The sequence below is a fragment of the Paralichthys olivaceus genome, chromosome 3 (genome assembly GCF_024713975.1).
Source record: "Paralichthys olivaceus isolate ysfri-2021 chromosome 3, ASM2471397v2, whole genome shotgun sequence".
NCBI lineage: Eukaryota > Metazoa > Chordata > Actinopteri > Pleuronectiformes > Paralichthyidae > Paralichthys > Paralichthys olivaceus.
The window spans coordinates 27,267,219-27,281,940 of record NC_091095.1 but is presented as its reverse complement, the minus strand read 5'-3'; the positions used below and the strand labels follow the sequence as shown (position 1 = coordinate 27,281,940).

At 39.7% G+C, this 14,722-nt stretch overlaps 1 long non-coding RNA gene across 1 annotated transcript; it reads left to right on the top strand.

The window, feature by feature from the left end:
- Positions 1-775: 775 nt before the first annotated feature.
- Positions 776-12,583, top strand: LOC138407321 (uncharacterized). Its single transcript, XR_011240751.1, has 5 exons — positions 776-1,110; positions 2,495-2,607; positions 3,286-4,189; positions 4,870-4,982; positions 10,207-12,583. It is a non-coding gene; the product is annotated as an uncharacterized lncRNA (long non-coding RNA).
- Positions 12,584-14,722: the final 2,139 nt, after the last annotated feature.

The window sequence follows — 14,722 nt, the reverse complement described above, 5'->3', positions numbered from 1 at the left end:
TTTTGTTCTATTGTATTGTGTTTTGTTGTGTTCTGATATACGAGCTGCTATGACAACTTAATTTCCCTCCGGGGATGAATAAAGTAATCTATCTATCTATCTATCTAACTGCCACCCAGCCTCTTTTCCCCCCTTTTCTTTTATATATGTCATATTGTTACCCTTTAATCTTTCCACTTCTTTATATAGTTTTGTGATTAGTTTCTTTCCCTGGTCTGAATCATATGCTGAGATAAAGAACTTAATGATTCCTGACTCAGGCTCATCTGAATTAAAGTTTTTTATAGTTTTCTCCATATAATGCCGCATCTGTAGATATCTGTATAAATCTTGATTGTTTAATCCATACCGATTTTTTAGATCCTGAAAACTTTTGATGGTCTTCTTTTTAAAAAGTTCCCAAAATATTTTTGGTCCCGCGTCCCATCTACTGAATCTACTATCTGCTGTGTTTGGTGTGAAGTCTGAATCATATGCGATTCATCTCAATACCTTACTCTCTTCAATCACTTTATTCTTTGATATAATCTCAAGAAATTCCCTGTCTGCCCCTGCTGCCTTCTAGCCGTATAACGTTATTAAAAACAAGCAAGATCTTACCTTTGCACTTTTCCTGCCACACAGGGAAAGACAACGCCTCCACGACACACACAAATGAAACTTATCTCTCTCTCACGTGTCTGTGTGTGTGTGTGTGTGTGTGTGTGTGTGTGTGTGTGTGTGTGTGTGTGTGTGTGTGTGTGTGTGTGTGTGTGTGCGTCGGGTCGACGCGGTCTTTCCCTGCGTGGAGTTGGAGAGAGCAAGCGACCTTCGGTGACCACGGACAATGATATTCCGGCTGAAATCTTGATACGGACACACAGGGGATGCAGAGGACGCAAAAAACTACGGAGGAAAAGGCGAGTCTTCCCTCCATTGTCATGGGAAACGTGAGATCGCTGGGGAATAAGATGGACGAGCTGACTGCACTGGTCCAAAGTCAGAAGGAGTATCGTGAGTGTAGTTTAATATGCTTTACGGAGACATGGCTGCACCAGGATGTTCCCGACGAAAACACCACCATCAAGGGCTTCCATACTGTGCGCGTGGACAGAGACAGCGTTCAGAGCGGTAAGCGCAAAGGAGGGGGTCTTTGCAGGCGACTGAAAGACCGCGTCTCTAAATGCAGGTGTCACATGAAAGGTCCCGCTGATCACCTTGATCTGACCCGACACACACAGACACGTGAGAGAGAGAGAGAGAGATAAGTTTCATTTCTGATGAAAGTGTGTGTCGTGGAGGCGTGGTCTTCCCCTGTGTAGGAGAGGTGTATAGGCTGGTAAGATCTTTTTTGTTTTTTAATTTTTAATAACGTTATATGGATTACATTATAGCGTAACGAGTTGATATGATGCGGAGCTCCCTGTGTTGTTTTCCAATTGCTGGTGGAAGTGAAGGGGGTTAACCCCGCAGTAAGCAACATCACCTTCGGCCCTGGATGGAACACACCTCTGGCTACGACCGGTGAGCTGAAGCAGGAACGATTAACAAGAGGAAAGTGACTGAAGGAAAGTGTGAAAGACATTCACAGATTCAGACTTTTCGGATCAATAGCAGACTCACAAGGGGATTCGTATCAAGTTACATTGTGAAACCTTTCAGGTAATGCAATAACTTTATTACAGTTTCCCTTTTTCCAAATGAACAACTGAGACGATCCCTCATGTGATTAGTTTATCATTAATACCACGGTCATTTTATACTCCACTTCAACTCTTCTTTACCCATCTTTCACACTTTACTGCAGTAATTTCCTCCTGTCCTCAACCAGAAATATGTCACGCTATAATGTGATCCGTATAATGTTATTAAAAATGTATAAAACACCCCACACTTGAGAACAAACACAGTTAAGATCTGTTGTTATATAGATAGTATGCTTGAATGTTGTTATATAGTATTGTTTGCAGATGCTATGAATGTGTTGTTAATTTTATGACACTCAGCCCACAGTGTGGACGATCATCTGCCTGGATCATCTGGTATCAGCTCTTACTAGTTAAAATGTAAACAATAACAGTGTAAAGAAGTTATTGATTATCAATGATAGCAGCAACAATTAATATAATAAGCATTGTTGTTAATAATAATAATAATAATAGTTGTTCTCCTTCAGTTCTTGAGTCAGAGGTATCTGCAATGAGAGAGAGAAAGAGAGAGAGGGACTATGGGAGAAAAGAGACACGTCAATAACATAGTTTTTGACATTTATTAAAAAAAATAAATGAGTGTGGGGTGGGGGGGGGGGCAGAGAGACAGAGAGAAGTGGAGAAGTGCTCTGTGGATGATGGGAGTTTCCCCTGCAGTCTAGACCTATAGCAGCTTAAGGGATGGTTCAGGACTCACCTGATCCAGCAAGGCTTTATCAAAAAGGAATGTTTTAAGTTTAACCGTAAATGCACAGAAGTTGTCTGCCTGGTAGCTGAATGCTCTACCTCCTGTTCTACTCTTACAGACTCTTGGAACCACAAGAGAGCCTGTGTTTTGGGAATGAAAACACCTACTGTAGATGCTTGAGAGAGAGTCTGAGCCAGGGACAGTAAATATGGTTGAGGTTCCATCAATAAGGTGAGTAATAAAAAATGTGATACCTTACAATATACTGTGATGTTAACTTTGTTCTGAGAATGTTTTTGAAATCTGTGGGGATTTATGTAGATAACATTTATTTGACAACTTGTACCATTTCTATTTGGGGGGGCAACTTCACGGCTATGCTCAGTATCAAATTCTAAATCCACATTAAAAAATTGAGGAGAAAAAAATATGAAAAGATGAGGAGGGAGGTTGATTTTCATGTGATTTTTATTGTGTTGTAGACTGGTTTGTTTTAAATGTCCCCCAGGCAAAATGGAACGTGCGTAACTTGTAATGACTACAGTATCAGTATAGTGCCTGGAAAAGATAATTTTGGATACATGCCTCGAGCTGCAACTGGCAACTGACACAGAAAGTAATGCATGTAAGACACATTGTCATCATCCACAGGGTCTCCTCCTGTGTCCTTTCACCTCCCCTCTATAATGTGTATACTGATGACTGCCGCAGCTGGCATGACAACAGATTACTTTTCAAATTTGCTGATGACTCTGTGACAGTCAGTTTCCTCCATGCAGATGAGAACAACCATGGTCCCATTGTGGATTGTGTGTGTGTGGGGGGGGGGGTGTTTTAAGTTTAACCGTAAATGCACAGAAGTTGTCTGCCTGGTAGCTGAATGCTCTACCTCCTGTTCTACTCTTACAGACTCTTGGAACCACAAGAGAGCCTGTGTTTTGGGAATGAAAACACCTACTGTAGATGCTTGAGAGAGAGTCTGAGCCAGGGACAGTAAATATGGTTGAGGTTCCATCAATAAGGTGAGTAATAAAAAATGTGATACCTTACAATATACTGTGATGTTAACTTTGTTCTGAGAAGGTTTTTGAAATCTGTGGGGATTTATGTAGATAACATTTATTTGACAACTTGTACCATTTCTATTTGGGGGGGCAACTTCACGGCTATGCTCAGTATCAAATTCTAAATCCACATTAAAAAATTGAGGAGAAAAAAATATGAAAAGATGAGGAGGGAGGTTGATTTTCATGTGATTTTTATTGTGTTGTAGACTGGTTTGTTTTAAATGTCCCCCAGGCAAAATGGAACGTGCGTAACTTGTAATGACTACAGTATCAGTATAGTGCCTGGAAAAGATAATTTTGGATACATGCCTCGAGCTGCAACTGGCAACTGACACAGAAAGTAATGCATGTAAGACACATTGTCATCATCCACAGGGTCTCCTCCTGTGTCCTTTCACCTCCCCTCTATAATGTGTATACTGATGACTGCCGCAGCTGGCATGACAACAGATTACTTTTCAAATTTGCTGATGACTCTGTGACAGTCAGTTTCCTCCATGCAGATGAGAACAACCATGGTCCCATTGTGGATTGTGTGTGTGTGGGGGGGGGGGTGTTTTAAGTTTAACCGTAAATGCACAGAAGTTGTCTGCCTGGTAGCTGAATGCTCTACCTCCTGTTCTACTCTTACAGACTCTTGGAACCACAAGAGAGCCTGTGTTTTGGGAATGAAAACACCTACTGTAGATGCTTGAGAGAGAGTCTGAGCCAGGGACAGTAAATATGGTTGAGGTTCCATCAATAAGGTGAGTAATAAAAAATGTGATACCTTACAATATACTGTGATGTTAACTTTGTTCTGAGAAGGTTTTTGAAATCTGTGGGGATTTATGTAGATAACATTTATTTGACAACTTGTACCATTTCTATTTGGGGGGGCAACTTCACGGCTATGCTCAGTATCAAATTCTAAATCCACATTAAAAAATTGAGGAGAAAAAAATATGAAAAGATGAGGAGGGAGGTTGATTTTCATGTGATTTTTATTGTGTTGTAGACTGGTTTGTTTTAAATGTCCCCCAGGCAAAATGGAACGTGCGTAACTTGTAATGACTACAGTATCAGTATAGTGCCTGGAAAAGATAATTTTGGATACATGCCTCGAGCTGCAACTGGCAACTGACACAGAAAGTAATGCATGTAAGACACATTGTCATCATCCACAGGGTCTCCTCCTGTGTCCTTTCACCTCCCCTCTATAATGTGTATACTGATGACTGCCGCAGCTGGCATGACAACAGATTACTTTTCAAATTTGCTGATGACTCTGTGACAGTCAGTTTCCTCCATGCAGATGAGAACAACCATGGTCCCATTGTGGATTGTGTGTGTGTGGGGGGGGGGGGGTGTTTTAAGTTTAACCGTAAATGCACAGAAGTTGTCTGCCTGGTAGCTGAATGCTCTACCTCCTGTTCTACTCTTACAGACTCTTGGAACCACAAGAGAGCCTGTGTTTTGGGAATGAAAACACCTACTGTAGATGCTTGAGAGAGAGTCTGAGCCAGGGACAGTAAATATGGTTGAGGTTCCATCAATAAGGTGAGTAATAAAAAATGTGATACCTTAAAATATACTGTGATGTTAACTTTGTTCTGAGAAGGTTTTTGAAATCTGTGGGGATTTATGTAGATAACATTTATTTGACAACTTGTACCATTTCTATTTGGGGGGGCAACTTCACGGCTATGCTCAGTATCAAATTCTAAATCCACATTAAAAAATTGAGGAGAAAAAAATATGAAAAGATGAGGAGGGAGGTTGATTTTCATGTGATTTTTATTGTGTTGTAGACTGGTTTGTTTTAAATGTCCCCCAGGCAAAATGGAACGTGCGTAACTTGTAGTGACTACAGTATCAGTATAGTGCCTGGAAAAGATAATTTTGGATAAAAGCCTCGAGCTGCAACTGGCAACTGACACAGAAAGTAATGCATGTAAGACACATTGTCATCATCCACAGGGTCTCCTCCTGTGTCCTTTCACCTCCCCTCTATAATGTGTATACTGATGACTGCCGCAGCTGGCATGACAACAGATTACTTTTCAAATTTGCTGATGACTCTGTGACAGTCAGTTTCCTCCATGCAGATGACAACAACCATGGTCCCATTGTGGATTGGGGGGGGGGGTAAATATGGTTGAGGTTCCAACAATAAGGTGAGTAATAAAAAATGTGATACTGTGGTGGCAATTTCTGTGAAACAAGCACAAAGTCAAACACTTCTTTCTGAAAGTTTAATTCAGCATCTGCAGATGGACTCATCAGTACACATCACCTGAATGACATGCACAAATGAGCAAAGAACATAGGAGAATCTGTGTTCTTATAACTCTCAGCCCCCTCCCACTAAGCATTCAAAGGTATTTATTACCCTCCTGTAGTTTCACTCAGTGGAGGAGACATCCTGGCCATTTGTTTACATGTTCTGTGGATGACCCCCCCTGTGAGATCCCAGTTGTTTGATCCCAATCAGAGATACCATGAGAAGCCATAAAGATTTGGTTTCTCGAGGCCATACAACTCAAGTCTCTTAAGCCACCATCGTAAACCTTAAGGTTGCCCTTTCAGATAAACAATTTGGTGAACCATTTGGTCAGTCATCCACATACATGTCTGCTAATGCAATTAAACATTCACAAATGTAAATATTTCCATTACATTTCCCCCCTTTGAGCATTTCATGCTCACTAAACAACTATCATTTTTAGACAAACGCATCATCTTGAAATTGAGAATTTCATTCTAGATGAGGGCCCGGAAATTTAACATATCCAATTGCATTCTTGATTAAAGTACACAAATAGTACACAATCAATACACCAGACCAACAACACTTAAATACAAACAAAAATCTGAATCGATGTCAAATATTCCAATGACACATTTTTCACATTTAAAATATACTATGACCACCAATTCCATGCTTCAGGAATCTGTGTGTCCTTGTTCTTTTCCTCAAACAATAGGCAATTTAAATGAAAAACAATATGCATCAAATTGTCAGATGTATGTATGTATGTATGTGCAGCAATCAAATCAGATTATGTGACCAACACCTCCTTGGCTGGTGAGCATAATGTCCAAAGCCATCCTATTTCGCAGAGCCACATTTCTGAGGCCCTGAATATTGGGAGAAACAAAAATGAAAACCCAACCCCCACTAAGTACAATCCCATCTATTCTGTGTGTTGTTCGCACATTCCCCCACCATGGGAAGAGTCCCTCAAATCCTTTGAAGACACTTTCAATGTGGAACACTCATATCTTCATAATAGTGAGTGCAATCTGTATGGAAGTAAGTGAGGTTAGGTCTCTCATTGATGATCTTTCCTCGCAGTTGTCTTCATGGCTGCATACCATGAATTGACTTCAGGCTTTGTCAGTTCAAACAAGAGTTTCCATTTTTTTTTTTGCCTATGATGCTCAGTTTAGTTTGGTGTTGTTCTTCCTGCCAAGGTTTCACCTGCCATAGCAATGTTGGCAGGACGATGATGACTGTGAGCAAGGATAGGGAACACATCTTTTCCCTTGAACTGCATCCCAGTCGTCCCATCAGGTGTCACTTTTTGTCTGTCGGCGTCATCGTTTATCAGCAGCGTCACCCTAGCCAACCCCCTAATCAATGTGCCGCCTCTTCGTGAGATTGGAGACGTGTGGTCCTAGAGAATTCCACCCCCTCCTTGCTCGCGGACACAAAGCAGTTGAAGGCTGAGGTGCACTCACTGACATCAATGCACGCTGTGTTCTGAAGAATCCACTCCTTGCTCAGGAACCTGCAATGGCTTGCATACATCCAAGTTGATCTTTCAGCAGCCTTCACTGCCATCTATTTTGCCAGGATTTTGGTAGGGCTTCCTTCACCTATCTGTGGATCTCAAAAAGCATAGGGGACAGGTTGCACAATAAAACATTTCCCTGAGCAGTGCCTTCGCAACTGCTGAAGAGTCCTGTTTAAATGTGGAGAAACACACATGTCAATAAAATCAAGACAGTATTGCTTTCCCTCACTTTGTTCTTCCATAAAATCCCTCAAACAGTTCACTTTATATAATCTGGATTCCTCTTTGTATATTATTATAGTACCAATTATATAACTCTAATGAAAATTTAAAAATAATTTGTGAGTCATTTGTGAGTTTGACAATTCTTTTGTAAACCAATATATCTGTATCTCTTCCTACATTTGGCATCCCCCCTTTGACACTTGGTTCTGACCATGTGTCAACTATGAGGAAACAGATATCTTTCTAAACAGGATTTCCTATTTGTTCCAGACCAAAATGTATAGCCACCAAACAATCCACTTCCCTTCAAACAGTTTTTTTGTTTGTTTTTAACTGAGCTGCCCTTATCTGCAGCTCCTTTAAATCTGTATTTAAATGTTAATGACCCATCAAATACATTAGGTGTTAATGACCTATCAGATTCAGAAACGCCTCGGACAAGCAGACTGTGCTTTGCTGCAGCTTTTGCAGCAGCTTCTGCTCTCACATTCCCCTGTGAAACTGAAAAGTCTTTAAAAAATGCTTCACATTTGCAGAACGCAATTAGTTTGAATAACAACACAGCATCAATCAGAACAGCAACCAATGTATGGTAGGTAATGGGTTTGAGAATTTCCCTTTAGCCAAAAATCTGCCAAATCATATACCACTCCCAATGCATACCTGCTACCAGTGTATATGTTGACACCTGTCACTTACATATTTGCATTTCTCAATCAATGCAACCAATTCTGCAGCTTCTGCAGAATAATGTAATGAGTGATTCAGCCAAATTTGTCATACAAAGTTGTAACGTCAAAACCCACTTGGCTTCTACCAGTTGCTGGATCTTTTAATGCTGAGTCGTCCACAAACAGCTTCATATCTGCATTTATCAGCTGTACTGTATCTGAGTCACTTAGCTTTTGAAAAGTGTTCAGTCTGACAATAATAAATTCCACAGTCCTAATTGCATTTATCACTGCAGAAATCTTTTGTGATTTACCTCTAAACCTCTGATTAAATTATTTTTATTATTGGGATCAGATGTTTTTTCCCTTCCCATAACCCCTTTTGGTCCAAAGTTCCAAAACTTTCAATACCAATTGTTTTTGTTCTCCTTTGCTTAATAGAACATGGAGATCAGAATTTGATACCTTAAACAATTTGTCCAGTGAGTCAATCTAAGCTACTGAGACAACACAGTGATTACTGTTCTAGTATAACCAACCTAACCTATCGTTAATCTTTAATCTAACTTTCTCTATCACATTCTTTAACTACTTACTCTAACCTTCTCTACCATCCTTTGTGTTAGGATAACATCTGTAATTACATCTGGGTGAGTACCTCAGCATCTCACAAGAAAGTGTTACTTACAGAGGTGAGGGAAGCGTTCAGAATCTTCCATTGATATGCATATATCAAATCCTCTAGTTACATCTACGCCTTGTGATGTTAAAATTAGCATATTACTCAATGAACACATGAAATCTCTACCAATAATATCTATCAGCCAGCGTGGTGACAACAAAAATTAATGTTTAAAATTTCCTTAACCTCATTTTTTTTTTTAAAACAATGGTACAGTGTATCTCTCTAGCACTGTCGTACCTGTTGCTTCAATTGTTTTAAAACATCTCTAACATTCATTTTTGGAGACTGATTCTGTTTTCACCTGAATCTACCAAAAATGTGATGTCTTTACCATTTACTTTGATTGTGTGTTTTTGCATATATGCATCAGTTCTAACAGTAATTCATATGGTGTGCGTGTTACAGTGCTCTTACGAATTTGGTGAGTAGGTTGAAACTTTCTCTCTGTCTCCGCGTCTGCACCAGATGAATCCTTCACTGTCCCCAGCTCCACCGCTACTCAATCGCACTATGTGTATTGGTTCTCAGGGCAATCCCTGATCCAATGTCCAATTTTGCCACATTTGAAACAAGCGTCAGTTCTTCCACGTCCCCTTCCTCTCCCTCCATGACCTTTCTTGTGCCCGCAGACTTGGTTTTGATATGCTGCCAGCTGTGCCATTTGCAGTCCCTCTGTCAACTGCGTTGCCTTTTTCTTTTTCTTGCTGTTCAAGAGTTTTTCTGCATAATCAGCATTACCCCATGCTGGATTCACCATTCTCCGCTCCTGTGCAGAGACGGATCTTGCCACTTTCGAATACTGAGTCCCCATCTCAGTCATCAGCAGTCTTTGCTGTTCAGTGCTGGTTCCAGTTGCACTGCATACCGCTCCCCCACTTAACACTTGTGGGAGAGATGAAGTGGTAGGTTCTTTCATATTGGTGAATGTCCATGGTCTGTAGATCAGCTGAGTGTTTCCATCTCCTGCAGCCACCTCCACCATCGGTGCTTGCGGGGTTGCATTCAAATCATAAATTGCCTCCTTCCCGGTGCGCCGTGGAGTATGTGCTGCCACATATGGAGTGGTGCATGATGGAGGCCTGTCCACCTCCTCTGCTGCAACAAGCTCGAGGTCTGGATGGAGGTTAGGGACGGCTGGAGCTGCCGCCTGCGCCCTCTGCACCGGTAGCAGCTGAGTGTCCTGCTGGTCATCACACTGCACCGCTGCTGGCTGTGGTTGTCCTCTCGGTGGAGCTCCAGCTGCTAAAGCTGCTAAACCATCCCTTAGCAGCTTAAGGGATGGTTCAGGACTCACCTGATCCAGCAAGGCTTTATCAAAAAGGAATGTTTTAAGTTTAACCGTAAATGCACAGAAGTTGTCTGCCTGGTAGCTGAATGCTCTACCTCCTGTTCTACTCTTACAGACTCTTGGAACCACAAGAGAGCCTGTGTTTAAGGAATGAAAACACTTACTGTAGATGCTTGAGAGAGAGTCTGAGCCAGGGACAGTAAATATGGTTGAGGTTCCAACAATAAGGTGAGTAATAAAAAATGTGATACCTTACAATATACTGTGATGTTAACTTTGTTCTGAGAAGGTTTTTGAAATCTGTGGGGATTTATGTAGATAACATTTATTTGACAACGTGTACCATTTCTATTTGGGGGGGCAATTTCACGGCTATGCTCAGTATCAAATTCTAAATCCACATCAAAAAATTGAGGAGTAAAAAAATATGAAAAGATGAGGAGGGAGGTTGATTTTCATGTGATTTTTATTGTGTTGTAGACTGGTTTGTTTTAAATGTCCCCCAGGCAAAATGGAACATGCGTAACTTGTAGTGACTACAGTATCAGTATAGTGCCTGGAAAAGATAATTTTGGATACATGCCTCGAGCTGCAACTGACACAGAAAGTAATGCATGTAAGACACATTGTCATCATCCACAGGGTCTCCTCCTGTGTCCTTTCACCTCCCCTCTATAATGTGTATACTGATGACTGCCGCAGCTGGCATGACAACAGATTACTTTTCAAATTTGCTGATGACTCTGTGACAGTCAGTCTCCTCCATGCAGATGAGAACAACCATGGTCCCATTGTGGATTGTGAATCTGTATTGGTGTGACTGTGCATTTTTACTACTAAATGTGACAAAAACCAAGGACATAAGTTTTAGGCATCAGTCCTCAAACTCTTAGAATACTATCATCAAGGGACATGTGGTAGACTTTGTAGAGAACTACAAGTACCTTGGGATGATTATTAACTATGATCTCTCTGATGTTCCTGATGATGGCTGTTTGTATTACAGATAGCAAGTGGCTGATCCCTTATTCAGTAGAACATGTACTTGCACAATGTAACTTGTACAATGCTCAATGATATAGATATCCATTTCAGATTTCTGCAACATACTTTGTAATTGTATCCATAATTAATTATGAAAATAAATCCAGTTTATGATTTGTGATATATGACAATTTGATTCTGACTGATCATAATTCAAGGTCAGCTTTAATTTGCCTCAATTCAAGATACTTTGTATTAAGTTTAAAGTGAGAATGTCATAGTAGAAATCCTGAACTTGAATTGTGACTAATGAAGCATTGTGTTAGTTCATGCAGGACACAGAGTCATGTGCTCAGCTACCGATAGGTTCATGGGTGCTCATCAGTCACTCACCAATCACAGCCCATTCTCTCACCAAAGCGGTCCCTTTAAATACGACCTCATCCTCACTGATCCCTGCTCAGCTATAACACTTTTAGCACTGTAATGGAAATGTTACATTTGTGTATGTATAATTGCATGAGCAAAGATATATGTGGAGGACTGACCAAATGGTTGACCAAATTGTTCATCTAAAAGTGCAACTTTAAGGTTTACGATGGTGGCTTACTGACTGACTCCCAGCAGACCTCAGTTTACACACTGTCTCCTTCCATTAGACAGACAATCCCCATTCCCGCAGCTTGTCAATATTATTCAAAGGTTTATTGTAAAGTTGTTTAATGTTGTAAATAGATATTTAAGGACCCGTGACTTGCCAATTCATTTACATGAAATACTAAGATGACCACATCCTCTCTTAGAGGATGCAGGCTTATGCTCCTGGTAAATATGCCAGAAGTAACAAGTTTGCAAAACAGGAAGTGCTGGATGACGCCCAGCCTCACAGGCCTTTGTCTTTGACATTTCCTCAATAGAATAACAGAAGAAATTTGAATATCCTTTTATCTTTCAACAACATAAAAAGAGAGGATGGCACAGTGTTAAATAAACATCTGCCCCCAGCTGGTAAATTTAAAGAGAACAATTAATCCTGATGACTTTGTGAGAATTATGGTGTTAGGTATCGATCTTCACATTTTATCGGAGGTGATCATTTTTGTCAGTGAATAATTACTTAAGAAAGAGTAATTGTTTTCTTATTGTCTTGAACTCTCCCTCAGCTCTCTCTCTTTCCAATTCATGTCCATCACTGTGGTGTAAAGGCAATTTCATTATTAACTGAACATAATAACAAATCCATGTTGCTGTTTAAACTCTGCAATAAATCTGCAGAAAGAGCATGGCCAGTGTAGTTCACCTAGTTCATTGCCATTGCAGGACTTTTTAAAATCCAGCACATAGGTTTTTGAGCATGAACTGTACATTCATGCTGTACTCTAAAGTCTTGCCACAGCATCATAACCGGGTTCAAGTTGAGAGCTAACATTTGGTGTTTGTCCTGATGCCTATGTAAATACGTGCTCAGGACATTATGTGTTGCTCTACAAATTGTTTGGAGTGTCCAGTCAGTTGTATTGGCAGTTTGCTACTGCATGGCGTGAGTTTTATTTGCTTTGCAGCTTGTTTTTTCGAATTTAACTGTTGCTTGTGGGTATCGTTGTGTTATTGCGAAGTTGTGCTCTCCCTGTTGTTAAAAAAAATCCACTGTGTGTGTGTATGTGTGTGCAGAGGTGATAAAAGCACACACATACTTTACTCAAGTAGAGGTACAGGTACTTGTATTAAAAATAACTTGAGCTGAAGTTTAACCACTGTTTCGGATTCTTTAACCAAGTAAAAGTATAAAAGTACAGGTTCTGAAATGTACTTTGACTTCTTTAACTGAACTACTCTTACTTCAAATAAAGTAAAAAACAATTCACTTAAACGGAGGGTTAAAGCAAAGATTTTTGAGCATGAAAAACTGTCCACAAGAAAATGAGTACAATGTATTGAATGAAGTATTTTCTTAAAAGGTCCAGTGTATAAGACTTAGGAGAAAGTGATCTATTGGCAAGAATTGAATATAAAATAATCCACCAGTGGGCAATCGTCAAAATTGTACAGATTGAACAGAATGGGCCCTGCTAGATTTAAATACTTTATATTTACATCAGGAGTGCGTCCAAACTGGACAAACTAAAGCTTTTGAGTTTTTATGTCAGCTGAAGTTCACCACAGGTTCTACTTCCCACCTCTGAGAGTGTTTATGTACATATGATATTCATTAGCGATATTCACTGCCACTAGATGTCGCACTAGCAGCAGTATCTCAAACCATAGCAAATGTGGAGGTAATCCTGTAATTCTCCATTTACTTTAATTAAATCTCAATAGGTATATGTTTATATCAGTGATGTAAGTGTGGATATTTCAGTGGATACGATGCATGGTGCTAAAAAGGGAACCTTTTTATTAAGAGCACCTGCTAAAATGCAAAAATTAGACTTTTTTTCTTTTAATTTTTTCTTTGCCCAAACAACACCTAGCATAATATAAGGAGATTCACTTGGGGGTTGGGGGTTTACAGATAGCAAGTGGCTGATCCCTTATTCAGTAGAACATGTAACTTGTACAATGCTCAATTATATAGATATCCATTTCAGATTTCTGCAACATACTTTGTAATTTTATCCATAATTAATTATGAAAATAAATCCAGTTTATGATTTGTGATATATGACAATTTGATTCTGTGTGCTCAGCTACCGATAGGTTTATGGGTGCTCGTCAGTCACCCACCAATCACAGCCCATTCTCTCACCAAAGTGGTCTCTTTAAATACGACCTCAACATTAAATTTCTTTAATTCTAATACTAGAGCATATTCATGTTATGGTTGTAATGTTTACTGTCAGTTGCAGCACTTAGAGAACAGTATTTTTGTTTATTCTTGTGTTTTTATGTTCAAAAAGTTATTCTAACACCAGCAGCAGTAAGAGCATGTGTAGTTACCCTAACCAGACATTTGAACCCAAAAGGCTCCAAATTTGATCTTTTGACCTGCAACACCCAGAGCTTTTTTTTTTTTTCAATTATCTTTTTTATTGATTCCACATATCAATATTCCATCAATATTTTACATAATGTGTATAATTTTACAACAGTATAAAACATTCCTATACTTCCACCGCAGAGCAGAGACATAATTGGACATGAATTCTCAAGTAAAGTTACAGTAGAGTAAATGTGAAGTAAAATGAACCGCTTTTTCACTCTTGTCCTTATTTTCACACCTCTCCTGCATTGTTCCTTGTCTCCTGATTGGGGTAAACATATCAAATAAATAAATGAACAATAAACAAGTTTGTAGCCTGAACCAAGGGGGTCAACACTCTGCAATACACACTGTCCTTATTGCACAAAGTCTACTCTCAATGGAGACACAAAATCAATCCAGTTTTCCCAGTAGTTTTTAAAAGTTTCTGATTTTAGTCTAGCTGAGAAAGTCAGCTTCTCCATTCTATATATATCGAGCATTACATCTACCCAATCCTCTATTTTTGGTGGATCTTTTTTTAGCCATTTTCTGGTGATGGCCTTTTTAGGCACCACCACCATTATTCGAAATATGTATTTAATCTCCTGGTTCTCTTTTCCCAAATATAAAACTTCAAATGAAAGTGGAATTTGCACTTTCAGAATTGTTTCCATACTCTTCTTTA